Raw genomic sequence first — 15550 nt, 5'->3', positions numbered from 1 at the left:
TCCACCTACAAACCGTGTTGACACTGATCAACAATTTTGTATCCCTTGATGTGGACAGCAGTATATTTCCGTGATGTATTTTGCATCGTGCCAGATACTCATATATTTGTATGAATGCACTTTGGGATTTACTCAGCAGGCACTATTTATATCTTTCATTTTCTCTGCCTAGTACTATGACCATGCACTTTACTTTAATTTGTTTGTATTGTTTACCTACTGAGGTTCGTGCACAGTCTAAGATGGCCGCCGATTACGGCTTTGTCTGTGTCTGGTTGGCGGAGTTAGTCCTATTTTGTTGTCCATTTTCATTTGACCGCAATGAGATGTAAGACTGTTGGTTTCACTTCTTTTCACACGTGATCAAGGCTGCGTGCCGAAACGCGTTGTGTGAATTAAACCTGACCTGCAATTTCACTGGGGACTTCGTCTTCCTTTACTGAGAGCATACTGAATCGTGGCTTTTGAATTGGATATTTTCGCCGGCTGGCTCCGCCGGAATGTATGTCAACCTCCAAGGGTCCCGGTAATCCAGCAGGAGCACCTTCTCTACTTGTATGTATGTGTATATATATATATATATATATATATATATATATATATATATATATATATATATATATATATATATATATATATATATATATATATATATAAATAATCTACTGCCGGTCGCCAGTAGATAGTTATAGTTAGGACCGAGTTTCCATAGGAAATCTTAAAATTCTATTTTGAATAACTTTGGCGCCGGTTGACGAATCCTCTCGAAATTTTCAAAACTAATGGGGCGCTCCGCTCCTTCCCTGAAAGTCTCGGGGGGATTCGTCAAGCGGGGGCCGAGAAAAAGGGGGGGTCCCAAAACGCGTTTTCCCCATGGATTTTTCCATAGGGACTTTAGTCGCAGCTACAGCCCGAACGGCTGAACAGAATTACGTGAAATTTGGCAGAGAGGTAGCCATAAGGTCAAAGAAGTGCCTTTTACAGGTCTGGTGTAAATCTGTTCAGTATTTCCTGAGAAAATAGCATTTAAAAGCATATATATATCTATACGCGCGCGCCGTGCGCGTGCGCAATTCTGATTGGTTGTTAGATCTTAGTAAACATTCGAATCGGTCGAAACCAGGAAGTGTCGGCCGCCATTTTGTCTCTCGCACTCTGAGGGGGTGAAAAACAAAGGTTGAGAACGTGAAAAGGAGGCAGGCTGGACAGTTCCTGACCCCCTAGTATTTGTCAGGGGGTCCCAGAAGGACCCCCAAGGGCCCAAAAAAGTTTTTATTTTTTTCGCGAAAAAGGAGTGCGCGCAACGTGCGCGCACGGTGGAAACAGAAAAAATTCCGTGAACGTTGCGCACCGTGCACGCACGGTGGGCGCGCGGTGCGCGAAGCGCTCCGCGTGCCCACCGCGCGTGCACGGTGCGCGCACGGTAAAATTTAAAAAAAAAATGTATATATATATATTAATAACTTGCCATTTAAAAAACCGTACAAATTTACTGAAAAAACCATAGGTTTCACACACGTTATAGTTAGGAATTAGCATTTTAAAAACCTTGTAAATTCACTTAAAAAACCATAGGTTTTCACACATGTTATAGTTAGCTGGACATTTCACTCGTGAAAAACCAATGAAATTCCCCCGTTATAGTTAGTGCAGGCAACTATAACTCACGCGACCGCAATCCTCTGCTGATGACATATGTGTCTTTCGGAAAAATAAATATTTGTAATATATGTATAGCTAAAGATTAATGGAAGAAGACATGGGTGAATAAGTGACTAAATACAGTGATGTAATATCATCAGCAGAGGATTGCGGTCGCGTGAGTTATAGTTGCCTGCACTAACTATAACGGGGGAATTTCATTGGTTTTTCACGAAATGTCCAGCTAACTATAACATGTGTGAAACCTATGATTTCTTAAGTGAATATATATATATATATATATATATATATATATATATATATATATATATAATTTGCTTTATTCCGTGATAAGCCAGGCATTACGCGTTTCGACTCTACAAGTCTTAATCGTATGCCACTTATTGTCATCGATGGGTTCGTTTAGCTCTTGGAAACGTAACTTTATAGACATTGAAAACGGACAGCTGTCCACTTAATACTTTTAAAGAGGCAGTCCAAATTTTCGTTATATGTGCAATTTTTCCCACAATTCTTGTGATGTAACAAAGGTAGTACTGTTATTTTACATCAGGTTCAACATTTAACCCCCATAGTGGTGTCCAATAAAAGTCTTCCTTTGTTGCAAATATTATAGGACTCTTTACCAAAATACCGGGACTACATTTCCCATAATACTCTGTGACTGCCTCGTTCTTTTATAGTATTCAATGTTTATCTTGGCAAAGCTAAGACTTGTTTCACTGTGTACCTGGTGCAATACTTTGCTTTCAAGGAAAAGTTCCATACCTCGGTGATAGTGTATCACAGGTAAGTCTCGCTACCACCGAGTTGTTCTTATATTCATAATCCACCTTTTAGGCAAGTTTTGTCAAGCGCGAGGTGCTCAGGAAAAATTCCTTCAACAAACCCTGGCTGTTTAAAAGTTCATTCTTTCAGTTGAGGCGGGCCACTTTACGTGGCCCTTCCATCGAAACCTCAGCCCTGTTCAATGTCACAGCCGGAGGGCACTCCTGAAAAGCGTTAGCTCACAAACAAAATCCTGACAGAAGGAGCGCCGCTACCTCTCTGATCGGGGCCTGTTTCAGGTGTGTTAGACACCTCTCATATTCCACATGAAACACACGCTTCTTCTAGTAGCGTAATACAGGCCACACCAACAGCGCTGGTTAAAATTGCTTTATTCCGTGATAAGCCAGGCATTACGCGTTTCGACTCCACGAGTCTTAATCATATGCCACTTATTGTCATCAAGGTGTTCGTTTAGCTCTTGGAAACGTGTATGTGGGTGTGGTATATATGTGTGTATATATATCATCACTGGTCCTGTTATTTTCTTGGTTTAAATTTTGGGAAATAAACCACCTGCTTCACCCACTCTTCGTGTAATGGGATTTGTTATTTGATTCCTGGAGGTGAGAGGTCCGTGCCTATATCCCCACTGAGAAGAGAGCGGACAGGACTATCTATCTGTCTGTCTATCTCCTCGCAAAATGAACCGGAACCATGAAGGGCGGCCAGTGTGGCTGGTGCGGGGCTTCCAGTAATAAATACCACAAAACCCTCCTTGTACTACAAAGAGGCACACCGCACGAAGGCAATAGGCATCCTTTTCCCAACGTTTCTGCTTCTGCAAGCCTTGACCACGGGAGGAGTCTCTGACTTTTGAATAACCCACGTGGTTCCTTTTAAACACTGCAGGCCGTATTCTTTTGCCCTCTGTGAAAATGTTTCCAGTGTGTGGCGAGTTGGGAGCTAAAGGAAGAATTCCCTGAGGCTGCGAGCTGATGCTGTGTTTCTAGTGAGTGGAAACATGAAAAAACGAACTGTGCATTATGGCTGACCGTATTTTAGCGGAGGCATTGCGTTGGAACTCATTTGAGCGCCCATTAGAGGGCGGGTAATTGCTTATAAATTATGTGGAAGAGTCCAAATCAGCACAAATTTCTTGGTCGAAGCCTCTGAGGAAGGAGCAAACATGCTCTGAAACATGTCAGGCTAGAACTTTTGACACAAGAGCTGGAAATCAATTGAATGCGGTGGACAGCCTGACCTACGAATAGTACTGCTAACTGTCTGTAGAGTGCGGCCTTGCCTGTGGGCATCTTGGGGATATATGGATATATATATATATATATATATCATATTACCTACTGGCGGTCGCCAGTAGGTAGTTATAGTTAGGACCCCTTTTCCATAGGAAATCCGCAACATTCTATTTTGAATAACTTTGGCGCCGGATGACGAATCCTCGCGAATTTCTCAAAATAGGTGGGGCGCTCCGCTCCGCTCCTACCCTGAAAGTCTCGGGGGGGATTCGTCAAGCGGGGGCTGAGATAAAAGGGGGGTCCCAAAACGCGTTTTTCCCATGCATTTTTCCATAGGACCTTTAGACAGGGCTACAGCCCGAACGGCTGAACAGAATTACTAGAAATTTGGCAGAGAGGTAGTCCTCAGGTCAAGGAAGTGCCTTTTGTAGGTTTGGTGTAAATCTGTTCAGTAGATTCTGAGAAAATAGCCTTTAAATCAATATATATATCTGAGCCAGCTTACGGTACGCTTACCGTAAGCTTACCGTACGCGTACGGTGGCGTGCGCGAGCGCGATTCTGATTGGCTCTTAGATCTTAGTAAACATTCGAAACAGCCGAAACCAGGAAGCGGCGGCCGCCATTTTCTCTCTCGCACTGAGAGCTAGGTTGTTAAATAAAACCAATAAACATATAAAGGGGCTGTTTAGACAGCTCCCACACACATAGCCATGTTGAGGGAGTCCCCAAAGACCCCCCAAGGCCAAAAAAGCAATTTTTATTTTTTCGCTAATTTCGCCGATTACGCTTACCGTACGCGTACGGTAAAAAATGTAAAAAAAAAAAACACTATCCACACTCTCCCCACCCCCTGTGATTTTGGTGGCCGCATGCCACCAAATGTGCAGGGCTTATTGAAGGTGTGAAAAACCACAATATTTTAAACAAAAATAATAAAAGAAAAAATTAACAACACTCTCTCCACCCCGTGTGCAAATGGTGCCCGAAGGGCACCATTTGTGCATGGCTTATGAAAATTACGAAAAATTAAAATATTACCTTTCAAAACGAAGTGCATCATATGTCCTCCATGTGCGCACGGTGCGCGAAGCGCATCGTGCGTACATGGCCCATCTAGCGTAACGTGGGCACGCGGTGCGCGTAGCGCACCGCGTGCCCACCGTGCGTGCACGGCACTAACTGCGTAAAGTGGGCGCGCGGTGCGCGAAGCGCACCGCGTGCTTACTGTGCGCGCACGGTGCGCGAAGCGCACCGTGCGCGCACGGAACGAACTGCGTTAAGTGGGCGCGCACGCCACGAATGGCGTAAAGTAACTTAGCATTTAAAAAAACGTACAAATTCACTGAAAAAACCATAGGTTTCACACACGTTATAGTTAGGAATTAGCATTTAAAAAACCTTGCAAATTCACTGAAAAAACCATAGGTTTCACACATGTTATAGTTAGCGGAAATTTTACTGATAAAAAACCAGTGAAATTCCCCCGTTCTAGTTAGTGTAGGCAACTATAACTCACGCGACTGCAATCTTCTGCTGATGACATATGTGTCTTTATGAAAAAAAAATATTTGAAATATATGTATAGCTAAAAATGTATGGAAGAAGACATGGGCAAATAAGTGTCTAAATACAGTATTAGCATCAGCAGAGGATTGCGGTCGCGTGAGTTATAGTTGCCTACACAAACTATAACGGGGGAATTTCACTGGTTTTTTATCAGTAAAATTTCCGCTAACTATAACATGTGTGAAACCTATGGTTTTTTCAGTGAATATATATATATATATATATATATAATCTATTCTCACTGTCAGTGCCTGGGAGGGAACCATTTGAGCCCTGATGAAAGATCCTTGTGGCCCTTACTTTTTTTTCACAGAAACATGTTGGCAGATTATGAGGGTCGTTACTCCAAGAAAGACCGTTTTTACAGTTTTTTAATATCCACTAGATTTTTATCTTTAAGTCTCCCTGGCCTACATAGCTTAAGAGCTCCCTGTAATACGGTCGAGCCCACTCTGACCTTTAGGAGTCGGGGTGAACCCAATGATGAAGCATGACACCAATAGGGTGTGTGAGGGTTAAATAACAAAAGGATTTGTTTCCTATCCGCAATCTGCGGTGTTCGCCACGCAAGAATTTTATTACCTCTAGAGCGTAGTTCTGGATATATACATGTAGGATAGTGGATTTCTAGTCGGGAGGAGATATCTATTCCCTTACCTCCCTTACCCCTTGATTGTCAGTGGACTACCCTCCATTGACATTGTTTGGTTGCAGAGGCGTGTTTATCCTCAGAAGAGATCACAAACCTCTACTCAAAGTGCTGGCAGCTCGGGTACAAAAAATTATTCAGGGAGGCTGGCAAGGTTGGTTGTTAAGTTGCAGGAGTATGAATATAACGTGGCATATCTTCCGAGATGGAAGAATAGAGTGGCAGACTGTCTGTTAAGATTGCCTGATATAGCTGTGGAAAAGGCTGAGTTAGTTACTGAGGAAGTTGCTGCCAGCCTTTAGGATATCACTGAAGGATTGGGGAATTTCATTTCAAAAGAAGACTGGATCAAAGCCATTGAGCAGGCTAAACACTTAAGTGTGTGTTGAAGATAGTTAGAGGGGTGGTCAGGAGAAAGAGTTTTGCCTGATGGTGTGAAATCATTTTTAAAGGTGGTTGGTGAGTTATCTATTCATGATGATTGCTTGTTGATGAGAAATTAAAGGTTGGTGCCACGCAACTCAGGACTAGGTTAATCAGTTTGGCACATAAGGACATTTAGGCCATACATTAACCACCAAGAAATCAGAGAAATGTTTTGTGGCCCCACATGGACAACCAAGTGAAAGAATGGGTTGAGAATTGTGACACTTTCAAAGATTCGGAAAAACAGTTGAGAGTGAGTTTAGGAAAATTGCATGAGGAACGGCATTTGTCTGAAGCAAGGGAGGTATAGGAGAATGTTTGTTTAGACTTTATTGCGCTTTTTTTCTTTCCTTCCTGGACATGATAGGCTTGCGGCTGTTTTAGTGAATGCAAAATGCAAGTGGGTGGAGGTAGCTTTATTGAAATGTGTTACAACTAATTCTACTATTGATCTTCTGAGTGAGATGGGAGGGCATACCCTCAGTTCTACTCACAGAAAATAGTATACACCTGTTGGCATATGAAATTAAAATATTTTTGGACACCCTTGATGTGAGGCATGCCTGTTCTTCCCTGTATAATCTCCAAGGTAATGGATTAGTTGAGAGGGTCAACAAACTGGTAAAAGTGACGATGCTGTTGGTGTGTAGTGCTGGTTTGTCTGTGAAGGATGCGGTTAAGGACATGTTTTGGGCCTATCCATACAATAGCTTTGACCCCTTTTGGAGTTCAACTGATGGAGACTTACTCCTCTAAGCTGGTAGGCTCATGGATTGCTCAACGTGGAAAGGAAACTACAAAGGGTTCTGTCGGGTTGAACCCTTGCTTTAAACCTATGCAGTATTATTCATGCAAACTTACCACACAATGTTGTGTTTTCCCGCAGGAGACCTATTCATAGTGAAGTCCATTATGAAGAATCTTACTAAGAAGAACCCAAATTGCTACGAGTTGAGTAGAATTTGACACAAGCCACCAGATCCAAACTGAGTTGGTGGTTTGTTACTCCTCCTTTATAATTTTCTCTGAAGAGACTCCAAACCTCAAGCTGGTTTCTCTTGGTAAAACATTGTGTGGTAAGTGCACTACCGCTCTTGTTCTCTCAGTCAAATCTTATAGCTGAAGACTTCATGGACATTGTTGCATGCTTTGAATTTGTATCTACCCTCTAACGCTCAACCTGACGTGGGAGTGGTTAGCTATAATTGGAATTAGCTGTCCTTCTTTGTTGTCTGCTCGTCCTAAGGAAGACCCGCTGTGACGCTCACCTATTTGCGCACACTACAGAGTCGAAATGTCAACGTTCATTTCAGTCTATGTCCACCAGGTCTCCCGGGCCAAATAATAAAAAAGCTTATTTCGGGGTCACCAGAGACGATGTGTTAAAAATTGGAAAGGACAGACTTCATTTCAGCTGTTTTGTATGTTGTGTTCATATTATATGTCTTTTACCACATGTGTATAATTTCACTTAGTCACGTATGTCACTATGATGCACTTTAGTCACTTTATCTTCATGTCACTGATGTCATTTGATGATTATTGAATTTGACAGCCCTACATGATTCAAAGAGTAAAAAACTATTTTAATATATAAAAAAATCCATGCGTGTTCCATCCTGAAGTCTATAAAGAAATGTATTCGACTCATTTATGCATGATTAATACTGAATAGGTTTAAAGCAAGTGTTCTACCCAACAGAACCGTTTGTAGTTTCCTTTCTATGTTTGGGACTCGATGAGTCTACCAGGAGTAAGTCTCCATCAGTTGAATCCCAAATGGGGTCCAAGCTATTGCATAGATTGGCGTACGGATTGTCAAGTGGACCATCAGCTTTTTGTGGGTTTCTCCAAATCAAAGAAAGGAAAGTCCTTGCTGAAGAGGACTTAGTTGGGGTGGATTGTACTCTGCATTAAGATCTGCTTAAGACTGGCCAAGAAGCAGCCCGAAGGTCAGCTTTGGGCCGCGGTGAGCACAGCATTCGTGCCCGCCGGTTGAGCATCGAGGGGGGTACTAAGGTAGTAGGAAATTCTGCGCTCCACCACTTCCGTGACACTAGAACCAAAATAGACTGACCTGTGTTTGACTTTCTCACTAGCTGCCCTGCGTTGGAAATTTCTGCCTGTGTTGCAACTGTCACAATTACCGGGACTATTCTCACAAGACTGAGACCAGCTGCGTTCTCCCAAAGTCTTCACATACAAGAGCAACTGGACTGATTTGAAGAAAGAAAAATAAGGATCCTGTTCCAGGAAGATTCCACTTCCTAGCATCTCTTGGGTATCCAAAGATATTGGAGTAGATGCCCCAACGTTATCGTTTCATGCTTCATCATCGACGCCTATCCACACACTGGTATGGTGCAAACACCATGATTGACGCAACCAAGGAATGGGAGTTTTTAGATAAAATATTGCTGGATAAGCAGGGGTCCAGGAGGGGAGTCAAGAGTTAAGAATCTCTACAGGTATACCCCAAAAATGCCTTTATTTGCATGGTATGAATAAAAAGTTATTCCAGAGTCTCTGTTGAATTTAGTTTGTTAGATTAACCCTAGTATGTAAGTGCCAACATGTTTCGGCCCGCACTCGGAGCCGAAATGGGTATGGGGCCTTTGTCAGGGCTATTTAATGTATCCCTGCCTGGCTATGCATGCATACGATGCACATACGTGAGGCCCAAGGCTCTTACCTGTTTCTGACCTCTGTCCTTGGGGGGGATACCTAAGAGACAAACGGTGCGTTACCGAAGTAAAAATTGATCCAAAAGGTATCGTATGTCATAATTTAGTATATTCTAATGTCCCAGTCTGAATTCCATGGGGACATGTAGTGATCCCCTTGTACATACCTGTATCGGGAATAGAACGATGCCGCTCCAAATTCGGGAATCACTCTCTAAGTTTAAAACTGTGCAAAATCCCTCTGCAACATCCCAAAGTGAAATGCTCACTAAGTCTCCAATAGCGCAACCCCTGCAGGAATGGGTAAGACTGATTGCAGGTATGGAAGATCCCGTGGGAACTTGTTCTTCCACATCCAGCAACAGAATTAAATGTGCCCACATAAAAAGATCAATTAGTAATGCACGCATGTAACCCGGCGATACAGTAGCATTTGTGGTTAAATGGAGATTCACCTTTAGATTATATTTTAGCTATTGTAACGAAAGCGGAAATGTTTTGAAGTGCACCAGTGCATTAAAGCTAGGAGGGAAAGAGCATGACCTGGTGAACAACTTATATGTTCATGGGAAGGATAAAACTGTTGGGAAGTAAAGTTAAGGCAAGACAATTGGCAGAGAGGGGTTCAGATGTTATAGGTGAGACAGCAAGTACAATTTGGCATATGACAATTCTTGCCCTGCTATGAAACAAAAATGCAGCAATTATGGGATCATTTGGCATTCGCAAAAATTTGCAGGAGAAAGAGAAAAAGCATCAAATGTATAGTTGAGTGCAGGAGATCGTAAGAAGAGGAACAAGATACAGACACAAAGTCCTCCAATGTGATGAGTTTAAAGGGGGGGGGGTTTCAATTTAAATATTGATGATCAGATGATAAACCAGAGTGCAACGTGTCCATTGGTGGTGTTGCGATTAAGATATATGCAGATTCAGGCTCAAAATACACAATTGTAAGTGAGGAGGTTTGTCAAAATACACAATTGTAAGTGAGGAGGTTTGGAAAAACAAATATATCCAATGGATTAGTACAAGGCTGTTAGAGTCATATATGCAACCTGAGAGTTATAGCGGTGAGAAAATTGACTTGCAGGGTTACCGATGATTAACTTTCAATTTCAAGAATAGAACCACTAAAGGAAGCTGTATGCAGTGAAGAGAGGTCCATCTGTGCTAGGATGAATAGTCCAGGAAACCTTCACATTGCGCTTGATCCTAACAGCGAGGAGAAAGTACTAGTAGTTGGAGGAAGGAGTTAGTCTGGACAGCCATGCTCGACAAATTTTCTAAGGTGTTTAGTAAGACCATGGAAATTTACAGAGCTTTGAACACATGATGGTGTTTTCAAAAGGATGCTGTTCCTAAAATCCAAAAGGTTAGAAGTCTCCCTATAACAGTAAAGGAGGACGTTTCCAATGAATTGAACAAATTGGTGGCCATGGGGGCTTCATGGAGCCCATGGAATCTTCTGAATGGATTTCTTCCTTGGTCATGGCACGCCACAGCAATCATAAGATCAAGTTGTGTATGGACCATTCCCATTTAAATGACAACATTGTGGTGGACTGTTTTTGCCTTCCTAAGATGAATTAAATGGTGGCATGTCTCAAGGATGCAAAGTGATTTTCCACAATTGACTTGTCATTAGCATCCCACCAGATTTCGTTAGTCTCCTCTTGTCATTTGACAGCATTTAAAATGGTAGTGGGTTGTTTCCAGCTCAAGAGGATGCCTTTTGGACTAGCATCCACTGCAGCTGTGTTCCAGAGGTTGAAGCAGAAGCTATTCTTCAAGGATCGTGGCATTAAGTTCTTCCAGGATGACATCTTGGTTTTTGGTAGAACAAATAAGTTCATGATGGAAGGTTACAGAAGATGTAAAGTATTTTACAGAAACCCCACCGAACGATTGAACACTCTAAATGTAAATTTGTGGAAAGGTTCTGTAACAGGGTAACAGTGATGACCCAGACAAAAGGAGTTGACGTTGGGGAAGGTTTATTATCTCTTTCATGACAGAGATATTTGTTAGGCGTACTGAAGACAGATAATGGTAAGTTCGAATTCACAAATTAGTTTTTCCGTCTGGAGTGGATACTCTGGAGTGAGGTCTTATCCTTTCTGGTACGTCTGATTTGACCCCCATGGAAAACATATATAGGAAAGATTGTTAGTCAAAGGCCTTTTTCCCTGGGACATCTAGCCTCACCACACCATACAATGTATCAAACCAGTTGCCCTGCCGGTTCTGCTACACATGCACCCGTGCACCCCCTTTACTCAGTTTATAGGACCGTACTCCTGGATGGACTTGTGCACCCAAGATCCCGCCCTGTGCCTTCCTTCCTACCCTCAAAACCCATTAGTGCCCCCCCACGCCTGGGCCCAAGAGATTACCTTGTGAGGACCCTTTCTCAGTACTCGGCTGGGTCCATGACTCTGTCCATGAGTCACGGCAATCTTGTCTCTATCGCCTTTTCCTGGGGCTTGGCTGGATTTCACGGTCGCTGGCTGCTGCGCCACGTCAAGGGTGTTGATTGGGCCATCCATTGCATAGATGCTCGTATCCTCCTCTCCTGCAGGTCTCTTTCCACGGTGCCATCTTCCACCTTTCTTTCCCGTCTGTTCTTTCTCCGGTACTCCGTCCTGAGCCACCTCTGCTACTTCCTGCTTGTGACACCCTAGTGCCTCAGTGGCTGGCCTATTAGCGTCCGTATCTGATTGGGGGGCGTGGTCTTCCCCACTACTAGAATGACTGCCTTTACCAAATTCGTGCCCGAGGGTCCCGATCTGGGCAAGTTCTGCCCACATTGCCATATGACTCGTCACAGGTCAGTAACTTACTTAGGCCATGTAATTGGGTATGGTGGAGTCCAGCCCAAACCTTCTCTAGTGGATGCAATTGAAACATTTCTACCACCAAGCAGTAAAGAGGAAGTCCAACCCTTTTTGGACATGGCACAGTACTGTGCAAAATGTATATCCAGGTTTGCTGAATGCCATTACAATATCAGTCAACTGCTGAAAAACAAGACTAGATGTGAGTGGACACTAAACTGTGAGGAGGATTTCAGGGAAGTCAAATCGTGCACTTCCAATGCAGCTAATTTAAGCTGTTGTGATCCGGAAAGATTTAACATTATTACTACTGATGCCAGCAATAATGGCCTGGTTGCTGTATTGACACAGGAAAATATGGATGGTGTAGAAACTGTGATTTCTTTTGCTTCAAGGTCATTATCCTCAGCTAAGGAAAAATATCCTATAATTGAAAGAGAAGCCTTGGTATGTGCATGGGCATTGGACAATTTTAGAGTGTTCATATGGGGGTAACCACTAATCATACAGTGTGACAAGTCTTTGGTGAGATTGCTAACGGAAGGAACAGTGAATGCTTTCACGAGACTTGCCAGACTATCCACGAGAATGCAGTTGTCTATATGACTACCACGTCAGACTCAGCAGTCTAATGACACAGACCACGTAATCCAATTACAGGTCCCTGACACCAACTTGAGGCCTGTCCGCTAGCTGGCAACCTCCAGTTACCCCCCCCCCCCCCCCTCTCTACCAAAGACAACCCTGATTCTTAGAGTGAGTCCCCAACAATCCAATCACCTAGCGACACCCTCAGCCTCTGCAGGCACAGCTGGAATGTCCTGGACACCGGTTCCCTAGGAGACGCTATTTGCAGAAGCTCCGAGAGGCCACCCCCCCCCCCCCTTTCCATCTTAGACAGAATATTACCCGTCACTCCAATCTCACCTTACCGTGACACACAAAACCACCTAAAACCACACGGCCCGAACTCCTTCTCCATCACCTTCTCCCCCAACCTCTCCCCTAAAACCAAAAATAACATTAAACACAGGCTGATTAGACAACACCCAGAAACACTATTTGCGGACATTTACCACTGCTCTGCCAAAGGGCAGCGGAAAATGGACCTAATTTTCCATACGGAAAAATAGACGGGAAAACTGGAACACCATTCTCAGAACACATCTCCTCGTAACCAAAACAACGAACACCCCCCACAGCTGTCAACTGACGACCACAATCCGCAACCGTCTCATGCGGAGTGGCCTCACCGTTGTGACCCTATACTCCAACGGCACAGTATTGATTTGATCCAAGCCACCAACGGCAACCTAGATGCATTTGACTCACTCTTCCCCTCGCTACGCAACGCCTCCTCTCACACATGGCACCCCAGCCTGAACAACTTCCTACTCCCGGACAGACTGACCAGCTGGATGCTACCAAAATCCAATCCCGCTCCCGGTGCCTACTGCACCAACCCCTCCCCCGAACACCACTACCTCCACTCCGTCCCACCCGCACCGACCGCGCGCTCTCCATACCCCCCTTCAATCATTAGCAAAAGGTAAGGCACACGTGAGGCTCCCCAACCCCCTGTGGCCTGAAACCTTCCCCCTCCCGCCTCACTCTGCCCCCCTCAACAAACCACTAGCTACTCCAACCCGCAATCTAAGTCGTCCAGCTCCCTCTCGCTTCCCACACGCAAGCTGAGGCCTCTGAATTCTCGACGTAAACCCTCTCAGCCCATGCCCATGACTACCCAAAAAGACAACACTGACAACGCGAATTCCAAAATCCACTTTATCAATGACAAGCTCCTGCCGTCTCAAGACGTCCCTCCCCAGAACACCCGCTTCCCCCCTACCGGGTAAAGGGCGCTACGTCTCGCCTTGCTAGAAAGCCAACTATAAAAGGTATTACTAGGCTTCAAAGAAATCACAATGAGCCTCTCCTCACTCCGTAGGCCCAGACCACACCCGTCCCCCACCACTACCAACAATAAAACCCTACGGCCCTACAGGGCTCCATGGCCCTGCTGGAACACAACCCCACTCCTTGACCCGGCACAAAGACCCAAAAGAGTTACAGTGTCCACGTGTGAAGCTTTAGACCTTTCTTCCTCTTACGTTACTTCCCCGACTGCCACCCCTAATCCACAGATCCAGGTCATCACTGGAGTTAGAAGAGATTGCTCTCCACCCAAATCTCCAAGACCCCCAGCATGCCTCACGATCATTCCAAGGGCCTCCCCAGCGAAGAAACTCAAAAACGGAGAGACCAGCACCAACTGCATGCTTATTAACTGCAGATCAGCCATCAAACATGCCACAGAGCTGGCTGAATCCATCCTGACCCACGACATAGACATCACGTTCATGACCGAATCTTGGCTAAACGAGTTCTCCTCCCTAATCATGGACATGCTTGAGCCTCCAGGCTTTGTAATCCTCAACAAAGACAGAAAAATCCACCGCGGAGGGGGCATAGCAATCGTACACAAGAACACAATGTCTGTGACGGAAACTGAAGCCCTCAATTACAACACTTTTGAATGTCTTACCGCCAACATCAAGACGAGGGAAAACAAAACACTATCCTGCCATCTCCTCTACCATCCGCCAGGCAACACTTCATTTGGAGAACACCCATCAGATCTGATATCTAACTGCGCACTCCAGGACGCCAGTAACCTAATTCTAGGAGACCCCAACCTTCACTGGAACAAGGAAAACAACCTGCTGATTCATAACCTAAACGAACTCCTACATAACAACAACCTCACCCAACACTGCTTAGAAGAAACCCACAACAAAGGATCAATCCTGGATGCCATCATTCCCCAACCTGACGCTGTCACGATTGACCGCACCATGCCCGTTGACTGGTCTGACCATCAGATCATCCTATTCCACATCAACCAATCGATCCTACGCAAACCCCCCAAGCAAGTCCACCCCCACTGGGTAAGAAATCTAAAGCAGATTCCCATGGACGTTTTGGAAGAAAGGATCAGCTCTCTCCTCCAAATCTCCTCTGGCGACTTATCCACTACAGAACTCACCCTTCACTACAACTCCACTATGATCAACATTCTGGACCAAATAGCCCCCTTAAAACAAAAAAGAGCCAGGGCCAGTCCCACAAGATCCTGGTTCAACACAGACTTAAACGCCAAAATAAGACCACTCCGAGCAGCAGAAAGACTCTGGCAGAACAATCTGTCCCCAATCCTCCTGGACCAACTCAAATCAACACGCAAGAAGTACAAAAACCACTTCAAGCGCAAAAAAACCTTCTTCTTCCGCAATGCCCTTAAACTATAAAAACAGACCCAAAGAGCTCTTCACCCTCATCAGGCAACAAACTTCCATGCCCACTCCCGTATCCACAAGATAGACCTCAAATGGCCTGTGTGAGAACTTTGCCAACTTCTTCAATGACAAAATCTCCAAGATTGAGCTCTCCCTGGACGTCAACCGCAACCTCGTCCATAGGAACCCGGCTCCAGGAACAGATGCCAACACACCCAATCACCCCCCCCCCCAACCAGTGGAAATCATTCAACCCCATATCGGAAATAGAGATAGTTAAACTGATGTCCACCTCTAAACCCTCCTCACACGCCTTGGACCCTATTCCTGCCCAACTGGCCAAAAAGCTAAAACTCTCCCTAGCACCGCTCTGGACTAGGATCATAAACCGCTCCCTGAGC

At 44.5% G+C, this 15550-nt stretch overlaps 1 protein-coding gene across 3 annotated transcripts in view; it reads left to right on the top strand.

Moving 5' to 3' along the window:
- Nucleotides 1-15550, top strand: part of TDRD15 (tudor domain containing 15) — a 247330-nt gene that overhangs the window by 141428 nt on the left and 90352 nt on the right. The window contains exon 2 of one of the 3 annotated variants that reach the window (XM_085610614.1): nucleotides 7219-7408. The exons of the other annotated variants lie outside the window; for them this stretch is intronic. The gene's annotated coding sequence lies outside the window, so the exon portion shown is untranslated. The remainder of the gene's footprint in view (nucleotides 1-7218; nucleotides 7409-15550) is intronic. 3 annotated transcript variants of the gene reach the window in all.

The sequence above is a fragment of the Triturus cristatus genome, chromosome 6, assembly GCF_964204655.1.
Source record: "Triturus cristatus chromosome 6, aTriCri1.1, whole genome shotgun sequence".
Lineage (NCBI taxonomy): Eukaryota > Metazoa > Chordata > Amphibia > Caudata > Salamandridae > Triturus > Triturus cristatus.
The sequence above is the reverse complement of the archived record's forward strand: the minus strand, read 5'-3'. Positions and strand labels throughout refer to the sequence as shown.